Source organism: Prinia subflava, chromosome 6 (assembly GCF_021018805.1).
Source record: "Prinia subflava isolate CZ2003 ecotype Zambia chromosome 6, Cam_Psub_1.2, whole genome shotgun sequence".
In the NCBI taxonomy this organism is placed as follows: domain Eukaryota; kingdom Metazoa; phylum Chordata; class Aves; order Passeriformes; family Cisticolidae; genus Prinia; species Prinia subflava.
This window is the reverse complement of record NC_086252.1, coordinates 35,438,177-35,451,428: the sequence shown is the minus strand read 5'-3', so window position 1 is coordinate 35,451,428 and position 13,252 is coordinate 35,438,177.

Genomic DNA, 13,252 nt, shown 5'->3' with positions numbered 1-13,252 from the left:
GCTATGAATTGCAGCCTAAAGTCCATAACTAAACTGTGCACGGTACTGGAATTCAGCAGGAGCTGGGGCCAGCGATTAGGGATGGTAGACCCTGCCACTTTATCTGTCATGACAGGAGGGAAATTTTAGGGAAGGAAAATTACTGGCAGGTCACAGTTTGGAAGGAAGGTAGCACTGGTGTAGGGCTTCTGTCTCTGCTGTGCTCACTGCTGTAGTGTGGAGGGTTGTGCAATTCCTTAGGAAAAGTTAGAGCTCCACAGAAGGGATTAAACCTTCTTCTACTGCTCTTGCTGTGCAGATATGGATTTTTTTTTGTTTTAAGGCACGATCTTCCAGCTTGAAAAAACAATTTTATTTTCTTCTGTTTTCGGGAAAGCTAAATCTGAACAAGGAAATCTTTCTTAAAATCAGGAAAACTTGCTTCAGAGGCAGATCTCCGCAGTTGGAGGTTTTCTATGCAGATGTCTTCACCTCTCAGGAACAAGCTCTGTGCAGTTGACCTGCCTGGGTTCAGTGCTCCCAGGGGCTGTGGGGAGCAGATGGTGCCACATGGGCTGGATCTGGGACCCAAGCACAGCGCTGGGCTGGGCTGGGTGTGCAGAGCACAGGACAGGCTATCAGTAAGGTGTTTGTGATGTCCTGGTGGTGGGGAAGGGCTGCCAGGAGCTTCCCTGTATCTGTATCACACAATATTTTTGTTGTGGTAGCCTTTCAGTGGAAGAAGGGAGAAATTTTGACCTGTGCATTGAGTGCAGGAATAAGAAGTTCAATCTGCCCTGAGGACCGAAACCTGCACTATATCTGTCTAATTTTGCCAGCTCTGGTTCATAAACCATCTTGGATGCAGGAACATGTACCTTCCTATGCACCCTTGAACGAGCAGTACTCAGTAAAAATGAAATTATTGCTCCTGCCAGTTTCTCCTTGCCATTTCTTTCTTATCTAACTGTGAGCTGAGGCCAGCTGCTCTTCACCTAGATATTTATTCCTCTTAGATACTAATCAGTTGAGTAATACCTGCAACTCATCAAGTGGAGCTGGGAGTTGTAAGAGCCCGACTGTCACCGAAGCCGCCGGTTCCCCCCTGCCCCTCTTGGTCTCATCTCGCTGCTGGATTAGAGACGAGATGCAGCTGATCCTGAGCAGAGCCAGCAGACCATAATTCGGCAGAGATAAGGGGTATTGTAACATTCAGGGGTCTGTCCTGGAAAAATGCATGAATCTTGCTGAGTTGTTGATTTTATTTTCTTTTTCCCCTGGCTCAGTTTTGAAAGGGCTCTAGGCAATTTAGATGTAACTACTTATCCCTCACCGTGGTTTGGGTTAAAAAGCTGATTGGCAAAGTCCAGGGGTGCAGACAGAGGTGTGGGGCTCTGTGAGCCTGATGGGTGCCATCTCTTCCAGTAGCCTGATTTTGGACAGGGGGAACTTGTGCTAAAGTGGTTAAAGTGCGATGTGAGGAGAGATGGGCTTCTGAAACACTGCCCAAGCCGTGGCAGTTCAAGGTGAAGGAGCAGATGATGTTTTAAAGGAGACCTGGCAAAGGAAATTAAAGAGGCTGAGATGTGTTGCACAGCTGTGCAGGTGGGGAGAGGCAAGGTGCAAGTCAGGCAATGCTGCAAAGCAAGCATAGGCAAATATTAAATAATTGGGATGTGTGTGTTGTGTCAAATCCTACACTGATTTTTCATGGTATGCATATGCTTGGCTTGTCCATCCAGGAGCCTTCAAAATCTAAGTAAAATATGAAAGGTGACCACTAAATTGGTCATTTTCCCACATTAGTTATCAGTTTCTTAAAGTGTGTGTAGGTTGAAAATATCAGAAATCATCCTACCTGTGCACACACCATTATCTAAATTATCCTTTTTTATTAGGACAATAAATAAATATTTATTTAATTATAAAATAAATAATTTACAATTAAATAAATTATAATTTATTTATAAATTATAAATAAATAGGTCTGCCCTTTTTTATTGCTGCTAAAAAGCCAAAATGTTTCCTTGAAAGAGATGAGCTCAAAAGAACTGGGAATATTTCAAGGAAATATTTTAAGAACAGAGAACATTTCAAGGAAATGAAACCCAGACAAGATAAAGCAACTCTTCTTCTTCACCCTACGCACAAACCCCCTTGATTAGTATCAGTTTTAACCAAAAAAATGTCCCTTCTGACTGGAGGACCTGAGTCCTATGTGTCACCCCTGGAGAAATTCAGGTCTGAACCCAGGTTTTTATGGAGAAAGTGCTGATGCAGCTGCAGCACAGCACAGCTTTATGAATGGGGTGTTGATAAGTGTTGTGAGCAGCCATCATATTGGAATTACAGTGCAAACCAGGCATGTGCACAGGTCACTGCTTTTTATGAACACATGTTCCCAGATCTTATGACAAATAGGAAAGTAGCCCACGTTGACCTTTGAAGCCTGTTGCAAAGTCATTGCTGAGCTATTATTTGAGTAGCTTGAGGTAGAATAATGTTCAACTCAGCTTCCTGGAGCTGCATTTGAAATGCAATTAATTGACTGCTGTTAGTTGTCAATTAACATTTATTATCAATTAGTTCATCAAATTGATTAGTTGGCAGGACCTTAAAGCCTAAATGCACTCCTTTCCATTATAAATATGTCTATAAGAGTAAAAGCTACTCACTAATTGATGTCAAACTGAAATTGCTTATGTTGGTCAAGAGACAGAGCACATTGTTTTTTTTTTAAATCCATATTAAATTAATTTTGCAGCAGATACATCAGCAGTACATTATTTTAAAACACTATCTTTGGTGCATACAACTGCATGCACATCTCTTGAAGCAATTAAAGTTCACAGGTGTGATACAGGAATTGTTGGAAGCCTTTTCCCTTGTTTGAAAACCGATGCTCTTTCAGACAACCAGGGTAATTCTTTATTACTCTGCCTGCTAAAATGGCTTGTAGCAAAAAACATGGCATGAAAGCCGTTCAGTTTTAGCAGATTTATTGCAAAATTATTGACGTTTCTCCCTTCCTCGCTCTCTCCCCCTTGGGCCTACCCTGAATTTGGGGGGCCATTTTTGTGCAGCAGGCATTAAGCGAGATTATTCAGGGACATCTCTTCATGACCAAAACAGAACACAAAAAGGAATCACTAGGTATTTCTCAAAAAAAAAAAAAAAAAGAGAAACAAAAGAGATTATATTTTCAGTACCTTATTCTTGCAGGCCAACAAACTGTTCCTATGTTTGTGAGAGCCTTATTAAAGAGATGAGAGAAGAGATATCTGGGTTAGCTTTGCAGTTTTAAATGCAATAGTTGTCTTGACTTATTTGCTCTTAATCCTGGGGCTAAGGAGCAGATAAAATCCGGAAAACTATTCCTTTAACTTTTTGTAATGCTCAAAATACCTGAGAGGGGTTATTCCTTTTCATTGCCTTTGTGCAATGAGATTATGCCTGCATCCCCCAAAACTGTGACCTAAATATGGCTGAAAGACACAACATGTGACCTGCTTAGTGCTGCCTGTCATGGCCTGGAGCCACAGCAGGAACTCTATTAGTGGGAACAGCACAGATGCTACCAGATGGCCAACATATTGTCCAGAGATGACCCATGTATAATTGCAGAAAGTTCAATACATTCAGGTTTTGAATTTAATTGCATTGACCACCTTAGCTACTGCCGCAACACAATTTAATTTATTTAAGGTGGAAACTTACTTGCAGAAGGGAGGAAATATTTATGCTTTTAATATCAGCTTTGCGTTTTGCTAACTGGAGGGAGGCGAGCCCCGTGCATGTTAACAGATGTTTGCAGAGGTCAGGCTACCTGAATGCAGTTCAGGCAATTCAAGCAATGAGGGAACAATACAAGATTTTTTTTTTTTTTCCCATTCACTTCCTGCAGTTTATTTAGATCATGTTCCATGGGACCAAATCTGGCAGTCTTGACTCTAGCAAACAGCCCACTGGAGAGAGGAAAAACAAACAAAAGGACTCTTTTAAATATTTGAGCGTGAGGGGTTTGCTCGAACAGCAACTGCATAACGAGCTGCTTAATTTTTGTCTTTAAAAGATACATTTTAGAGAGGCAGCACAGTTTACCTGCTCAGGCTGGGAAAGCAAACCCTTGTATTCAGTTTCTCTCCCACTTACCATGGCTGCACAGCCCTGTGGGTCATGCAGGAGCCTCCTGGCTCAGACCTGGGGTCAGGACCTTCTGGAGCCAACCAGCCCTTTCCATGCACCTCTTTGCTCTTCTCTCAGCCTCCCGTGGTGCCTCTGTTACCTTGAGCTCAAATACATTCATTTTGAGTGGGTTTTATGTGTTTTTCCTGGTTGAGGAAGCCCTAACCCATGGTGATGTTGCAGTCACGTGGAGTTTTTGATCGTGATGTTTCAGTCACGTGGAGTTTTTGATCGTGATGTCGATTGTACTTGCACATCCACGAGAAATGGCAGGAGATGGGAGCTTGGCTTGCTCTTCAGGACCAAAAAGTCCAGCTGTGCATGGAAATGAGCGTGTGGGTCCCCAGAAGAGCAAGGGAAAGGGTGCTTCGTGCTGCAAGACATCAGGAGTGCTGATGGGGGGCCACACGTGAGGAGGCTGTGCTGTTTTGGAGCAGATTTTGGCACAAGAAGCCTCGCCAACAGATTTCCACTCGGATCCCTTCCATTTCTCTGTCTCCCATGTCCTTGCTTTACTGTATTGGCGTCCTAGCTTGGCCTGTGTAGGCCCTGTCAAATCCCAAACATACTGGTAACTTTATTATAATTTTCCCTCGGAGTAAACCGTAGTCTATTGAGTTACATTTATTATATTAAGCCGTTTGTCAACTTGAAGTAAGAATATTTGCAAAAGCAGTCAATCATCAATAGATGATTTAAAATATAATGTTTTTTGGTGGGTGTATGTAATATAAACAGATAAGTTGGTGTTGAGGGATAGGCCCAAACCGTAACATGTGGTTCTGCATCCAAAATGTCAAGGGATGTGGGCTTTTGGCCCAGTAGTGAAGGAGAAGGCCTCATTTATATGGATACAGCTTCACTCTTTCCCTAAATTTGGTGCTCAAAAGTCTTGATTTGTGTGCATTGCTGGTAATACAGCAGCCTGATTTCCTTTTGTATGAAGAGGAAACTTTCTTATATACCAGAACCATCACAATAAAGAATTATTGTTTTAAGGATGGGGTGTGGGTGAATATTGCTCTTATTTTTTTTTTTTTTCCACGCTGTCTCTAATCAAATGTAATCACCGCAGCATGTGTTATTGATTTTGTAATTGCTTCTTGAATGGTTTGGGCCCCAAGACTGCTGCACTTGTGAGGATGTCATTTGGGTTATATATATGAGCTAACGGGTGATGTATCTTTTTACTAGGAAAGCGCTCTAATATCTCAGTTAAAGATGACTTGTCCCAGAAGGCCTGGTTGGCAATGCTTTACAAAGTGACTTGACAGAGGTCTTTCACCCATGCTTCCTTTGTGGAGTTCATTTCAGATGCTTTTTGTTCGCTCTAAGGAGGTGAGGCCAAAGGTATGGGCATTGTCCATGCAATTCCTGTGGTTATTGCATCTGAGCTGGAGCACGGGGATTTGATGCTTCAAAAAGTGGCTGATAGTGTCTGGTTGGTTCCCAAAACAGGCAAATTGCCTCTGGGTGCTCACTGAGCATCATTTAATGTATGTCTCAGGTGTATGTCTGGAAAAGCTCCTGTTTATATGTGGTCAGAATGGGGAGGTGGACAAAGGAAGGAGAGGCTGCATGGGAATTGTATGGGGATGTGCACACAGGATTTTCCTCTGTGGAATGAAACAATTTTTCTTGCAAGGATGGGGAAGGATTTAGATTATCTTGTGTGACTTCTAGCACAGCATCGCTTTCATCAATGATAAAATACATCTTGAGGTGTCAGTGAAGCCTGAAGTACAGCTGGGACTCAAATTTATGATCATCTGAAGTCTTAGAGTGGGGTTTGATGAAGTATTGGCATACTGGGAATCCTAAGAGAGATCCTGCCTAGCTTGGGTGGTCTCTCCCCCCTGCTCTGCATCCCCATAGTCTTGTGAGATGGCTGATCTGGTCTGGTGGCTCACAACTGCCAGGAAAAGTTGGTGCTGCTGCCCTGCCTGCTCTGGCTGTGCATTCCCATGCTCTCTCCTGCAGGAAGTCTGGTCCGTGTCCAACCCCTTGGTGGTCTGGTTCAGCATGAACAGTTCTGAGAAAGCAAAGGAGGGTTGGAAACACACAGCTGGGACTAGGAACTGAGTTAGACCTCTAGCAGGAGCAGTCTATGAGGCTCAGCTCTCTTGGGAAGCCTCACACTATTGATATCCCTGTGGTCTGAGCTCCCTTTTCAAGAGTATTCCATGGAATACTCAAGGCATCCTCCTGGAGGCATGAGTTAACACAGAGCTCTGATCCTTCTTCTCCAAACACCTGGAATACCCTATTATTCTTTTCCTTAGAAGCTTTCTTTCAGCTCAGTCAGAGGGAGTGAGAATGAGTTCACCTGGCTTCAGAAGTCTACATCAGAGCTCTCCTGGCCTTCCTTTAATCCAACAGAGAGAAATAGTTCCTTCAAAATGCATTTCATCTGGCCTGGTTTGATATCTAGTTTAGGATGAGGTTAATCCCACATTAATGGCATCTCCTTTTCTAGCCTGAATGTGAGAAGAGCCCAGCTCAGATGTCTGCAAGATAGACATCTGCATTTGGTCACATAAATCCCACCCGTAGAGCTGCTCCACTAATGTGATGAACCCAGATGAATGGCTTCAATTAATAACAACAATAATAATGTAGACTCTACAGACTCTAAATATAGAAAATAATTTCAGTTCAGTTTTTTTTCAGATGTAAGCCAGATCTTTCCTTGGTTTTGGGCAGATTATCTTTGACTCCAGTGAGGCTCATGGTGAGTGGTTGGTTGCAATGGTCAGGAGCAGTGCTGGTACCTCCTTTAGGCAAACTAAACAAATATTCTCTTCCTGCTGATAGGAAGAGGAAAATCTTCCAAGGTGAATGTTTGGTTTAGTTCCTTTGAAGGAGATTGGAAAGCAGCACATCCATTGAACATATCCTTTGTAAAAGCACAGTGGTTGCAACTTTCTGTAACTGCTTGCGACCCCCAAACTTACTCTTTATTTTATTAGTGTTTCTCATTCAGCTCGAGCTGAAGCAAACAAATGAAACTAATTACTCTTGAAGTTGGGTATTGCCTTCTTGAGCTTTATGAGCCTATTTTTCTGAAATTAGACATTGCCTAACTCTGTGGAATGGTTCCAGCAAAACTCTTTTCTACAGCTACAATTTTTGCAGTCACACAAGTGTTTTGTGGGCTACCTTTGGGTAGGCAGCAGTGACATCCAGTGGCCAGCGACCTGATCACAGGTCCTGTCCCAGAACCTGTCTCACCTGGGACACCTCTCCCTTGGATAATGTTGAGAGCCCATTGAGATTTAATACACTCTTGCTACTCAGTATTCTTGGGGGGTTTTGTTGGTTCGATTTGGCATTTGCTTGTCTGAGAGGTTCTAAAATCCTCAGGGAGATCTTCTCCAAAACACCAACAAAGACTATGAAAACCTACTGATTAACCACCAAAAAAAACAAAAACAAAAAGAAAAAGATTTTAGATTGTTGGTTTCAACAACAGTAAAAGTATTTTAATATGGTTGTCCACAGACATGTATGTCTAAATAGGTATTGAAGCACAAGGTGTGGATATTGATGTTGGAAAAGTTTGCCCTTCTTTGGATTCTCTACAGACAGAACACAAAAAGCCTATGGAAAATGGAGCATAGGAATAGGGACCCTGCATATATTGTTTTAGTATTAACTTACTTATTTTCAAGGTAGTGGGTCTGATCCCAAGTGAATCAGTTCATTGCAGACTAAGAATGAAGACTGGTTTTTCTTTTTAATTCCAAAGAATAAGCATGTTCAGGATTAGATCCACAGTTCTGCACCTCTAATTGCAGGAAAATCACTTGAACTGGTGGTGCATGTTCAGATGACTTGTGCCACTGCCATGTCCATATGGCCTCTGAGCCTTTCTAAACCAGGGACCCATGGTCCACCTTAACTTTAAAGAGTTACTCCTTTCAGTTATGTCAGCTACTTAAATTTATTTGCAGACAGTCAATTCATATTGATCATAACTCGACCTTACAGTGACCTTGAGCAAAGGTACTCTGTGACTGCTATAGATATTGTGATCAATACTGGAGAGCAATTGACTACACCTAGTTACTGATAAATGAAGTTAAAAAAAAAAAAAGTACACTATTTTCAGAAACAAAGATAACTGCTCATTTAGTCTGCTGTTTGTGAAGGTTTAATATTGATACATGAAGTTATAATGACATCCTTGGGCATTCTCAAATGGTGGAAAACAATAGGGTGCAGAGTCACTATGGCACATTAAGGAGAAAGAATCATTAGTTCCCAACTTCAAATAAGAAATTTCATGATATTTATGACAACAACACTGAGAACAAACACACTTACTTAGCAGCACTCATTGGAGAAGGCATGTATCAAACTGTGCCTCTTTTCTTTATGTGTGAGCCAGGTCTAGTGAAATAAAGCACTGCATTACCGTGCAGAGAACAAAGCCTTTAGCACCACTTATTCTACTTTAGCACCACTCTCCTTTGCACATTTGTGCCTGAATTAAATTGAGCATCCCCAGGTATAACCAACTGTAATCATGAGGAAGAGATCACTGTGGTCTCAGCACATCTGCTACACATTGATACCCCTCCCCACACGGCCTGAAGTTGAAAGGGAAGATGTGGGGGATGTTTTCCCCTGATACTCCTCTCACTTAGCTCAGAGTCCCACCGAGCAATGGGAGCTAAGTACCAGCAGCTGAGACAGAAGCAAATGGAAGTCCATTGGCAAAATGGTACCAGGCTGCAAGGGAGGGTGGCTTCACCCCCAGATCTGCTGGTTTCTGTACGGGGGAAGCCTCTCCAGAGTGTGTCTGGGTGTGAGCTGTGATGCCCACAGGATGCTCTGGGGACATGGGAGCAGCAAAGCTCACAAAGGTACAAGGGAACCTCACCCCTACCAGTGGCCCTGAGCTCATTTTCTGTCAACGCTGCTCGCAACACAATCTGGGTCTGGCATTTTACATGTTTTGGGGTTTTTTAGGAGCGGATTTCTACATGTGTGACATTCTTTACAAAAGAAATTAATTAAATGGTGGGACGGTTGTAGCTACACAAATCAGAAACAGGAGGGGAAACGTTTTGCAGGCACAGACCTCCCATAGATCTCCCTGTGCTCTTCCGCCTTTCCCCCAGGGGCTTCAGTTTCTCTGCCCATTCCTAAAGTTAATCTCCTGATCACATTTCCTCAGTCCCATACAGTAAGTGTGCTTTTTCTTTTTCTTCCCACCACACTTCCCTGTTTTTTGTAGACAGTGTCTTTCTGCAGGCTCCCTCTACATCTAACTCTTCAGTCAAGCTGTTTATTAATAAACTGGTGTTTTCAGTGAGCTGGCACATCAATACAGTACAGAGTGGTTCAGTTAGCCAGCATTCTGGGAAATCCTTTGCTCTATTGAAGAACTGTAAATCTCCATTATTGCTTTCCATAGCACAAATAAAGAATTGCTTCTTACCTTCGCAGCATTCTCTTTGTTAATTTTTAAGGGTGAATGCATGCATAGTCCCTAGCAAAGTGGAGCTGCTGGTGCATAGCCTGGATACAAGGCATTTATTGGGTTTTGGGTTGGTTGTTTTTTGGTACAGCTTCAGCTGCTACCTGGAAAATCAGCCACAGCAAAGGGAAGCCAGGGTGAGCGCAGCAGGAAGCAATATTGAAACGTTCGGATGAAAATAATCATCAAGGCTTTAGGATTTTTTCCAAAAACGAACCTAAACTGGAGGCCCTGCCGATTAGCCCATGACTGATTGAAGAGGTATGTCACCTGCTACTACATGGCAGCACATCCCATCACGTTACAATTGCCTGCCTGGAGTCATTATGGTGTATTACATCCTTTTGTTATCAAACTGTGTCATGTTGCATCACAGTCAGGAGCAGCCGGATGGAGACGTGGCTGACACGTTGCCTGTAACAGATGCAATGAGACATAGCATCCAAAACACATACCTGCTTTTAGTCAGGGCTCAATTTGCTCAGAGCGTATTTTGACATATCTAGAGAGGGTTTGAAGTCGCAGGTAATCCCCTTCTGTGTTCTCCAGCTCTCGCTCAAGGCACGAGTCTTTCTGTTGGACCAGGGAGAAATGCAAGCTTTAATTTTCTTGGCTTGTTGCAGCATCCTCAAATAGATATGAAAACTTGCTTAGTCTAGTTAGTGCAATAAATGCATGAGATCTGGGAACATTAGGCTCTCTGGGAAGGTTCTTTTTAAAGCATAATCCCAAAAGCTTAGAGAAATAAAAAAGACTTCTAATTCCTCTTTTAAAAAGTGTATAAATGGAGAAACTCTGGTAAAAGTACCGAGACTGGGCTTCCAAACTATGTGGTGTATTAAGATAGTGAAATAACAAAAGAAAAAAAATTCTCATATTAATCTTGAATTAAAACAAGTTTTTAATATGAATGCATATGACATCCATGGCATGCCAAATGAATTCTTTATGATCAGAGTTGCTGCAATCGATACTAAATGAATTCATAATAAGATACTTAAAATAAAATGTTACCACAAAAAAACCCCAATAAAAGGCCATCATCAAAACTGCAGCCTAAATAAAGCCCAGTAAGATAGTGCCAGCTATGAGAGTCAATGGTAGTTCTTTATTTATTCTTTTGTTTGACCTCTTTCTCTCCCTCTGGTTGTAATATTCATACAAATCTTCTGGATGATGGTGTGAGAGGTGCGTCGTGTGGGACAGTGGCAGAGTCAGGGGCAGCACAAAGGAGAGGCTGATGGGGATGAAGTAACACCAAGGTGCTATTAACAAGGAGAATGACAGAAAGTGGGAAAGGAAGAAGAATAAAACCATGAGAGGCAGATGGACAAATCATAATGGAGTGCAGGGTCCCTCTAGCAGAGGCTGGTGGGTGATGGGAAAATCAATGCTTCATAGGACATACTACCTCCAGAACTTTTTTTGGTGGTGGTGGATTTTTGGTTGTTTTCTTTCTTTTTTTTTTTTTTTTTCCTTCCTATGAATTAATACTTAAATTGTCAGTTTCTTATAACTCTTCTGGACCTCAAAAGTTGGAAGCTAAAAGTGCAAGTTAACCTGGTAGAGGCAGCAACCCAGGAGCACAGGTTCCTCTGTACTTGGGCAGTCTGTCAGTATCTGGTTTGCTGTGAGTAGACTTACCAGGCCAGGAAAAAACACTTTTCAAAGAAGAGTGTGTGCAAGGAAATCCTCTGCAGTGGGTACATTACCTACCTGGAGCTGTCATACAGCCTCTGAAGAAAAGGAATTACCTGTGCTGTACTGGTATAGCTGACAGCTAAATCTGCCCTAATCTGCCTTAATTATACTCTTCAGAACAGGGTCTTTCTGGTGATTTGAGGGCAGGAGGTTCAGCAGGGAATAAAAGTCAACTGCTTTCCCTTCTAGTTAGAATAGGGGGGAATTAGCTGGATGACATTAGGAGAGTTTCTAAATATCTTTCCTGCCAATATTTGATTAGGGACTTTAATTTCATTAGACAAACTGATTTTTTCATTAGCCAAACTGATTTTTTCATGCATTGCTCTCTCCTTTTAATGTGTAAATTACATGGGATTTGACTCTCATTACTCCATTGATATGGGTGATGCCTTCAAACGGACACTGGCGCCGTGCTCACGGACGGCTCTGCTGCAAAGAGCTGCTTTGTGCTTTGCTTTGGGAAGAGATGCTGTAAAAACCCAGTTCAGCATCCCCTTGCACACTCCTTGCTGGGAGAGACTATCCCAGCGCCTGACCTGGGTCTCCTGGCTGTGGTATGAAAGAGGATTTCATCACATGAGGCATAGTTCAGGTGAAATTGTGGGATGGAGATGATGGAGGACACAGTTCAACACATCTCTGCCCATTTAGAACTTGAGCAGTTTGGTTGCAGTGGTTTCAGGGCAGCCTTTGCTTTTCCAAATCAAGATTGCCATAATTTGTTATCTGGTGATGGTGTTAAATTTGGCCATTTACGTCTCATGTCTCATCAGTTTTTTATGAATATTGTCACCGTTTTAAACTGCCTTTACTGAACAAACAAAATATCTAAGCAATGACCCAGACAGGTATTTCAAAATGATTTTTTTTCTGGGTTTATTTGGGTTAAAATGAAGTTGAAAAAGAGAAGCCAGATGAGGTTTCCAGGTACTTCTGTAATTATGAATGAGCAATTTCAGCTACAGTCCTAAAGTCTGGATCATAGTGTTCTTTGCTGCCTGGTGCTCTATATGCCCAATAAAACACTGGGAGATTTAACTGTGCTGGTGCTAAGCATATGAGACAAAATTAAAAAGAAAATATTTTGGTTCCAAAGGCACAACAGTTGAGGCTGAGATTCCATTAAACCTCATCCATGAAGCTGAACCGATCCTTGTTTTGGTGGCTCCTCAGAAAATACAGGTGCTGAAGGAAGAGAGCCCAGTTGTTATTGCTGGATAAAACTCTCTGCTTGGAGTGGAAAAAGTAGGATTTAAAGCAGTGTTTGCTGTTGTTGCATAGCTTTTTAAAAGGAAAACATGAGCTTTTATTATTGAGGTGGTTGTGGGAACACCCATCATTTTTATGGGCTTGTGCTTTGGTAAATAAACTTGTTGACAGAATTTCTATAATTGTTTTGAAAGCATTTTTAATAAAAAGAGCTTATTTTGAGTGATGTTGAGTAGGTCTGTTCAGAAGTAGAAGGAACTTTCATATTTCTTTTTTTTTTTTTTCATTTTAAGCCAGTTCTGTGTTGGGAAAGACTGAACCAGGCATCTCAGCAGAGGTCTGGGTGATGCTGTTCATTGGAAAAGCCAAGGAAAGACAAGGTCTCTTGCTTATTGAAGTGATTAACGATTTAGCATTAATAGGGTTGCAATATTGCATGGTTTAGCCAGATTGTAACATTCCTTTTGTCAGAGTTGTTAAAGGTTGGATTCTGGACTCAGGTCTTTGATGCCCAGGCAAAAAACTAATCCATGTATGGAAATACTTCAGTTTAGGGTTTCCAAATGTTTGTGAGTTCTCAGGGAATAAAAGTCAAATTTGAATTATAAGAAATGAGCAGAATTTCTCAATCAAAAGCTGTTTTTCTGCAGACTGTCCTTACGTTTTTGCAGATTCTCTACGTCAGACAAA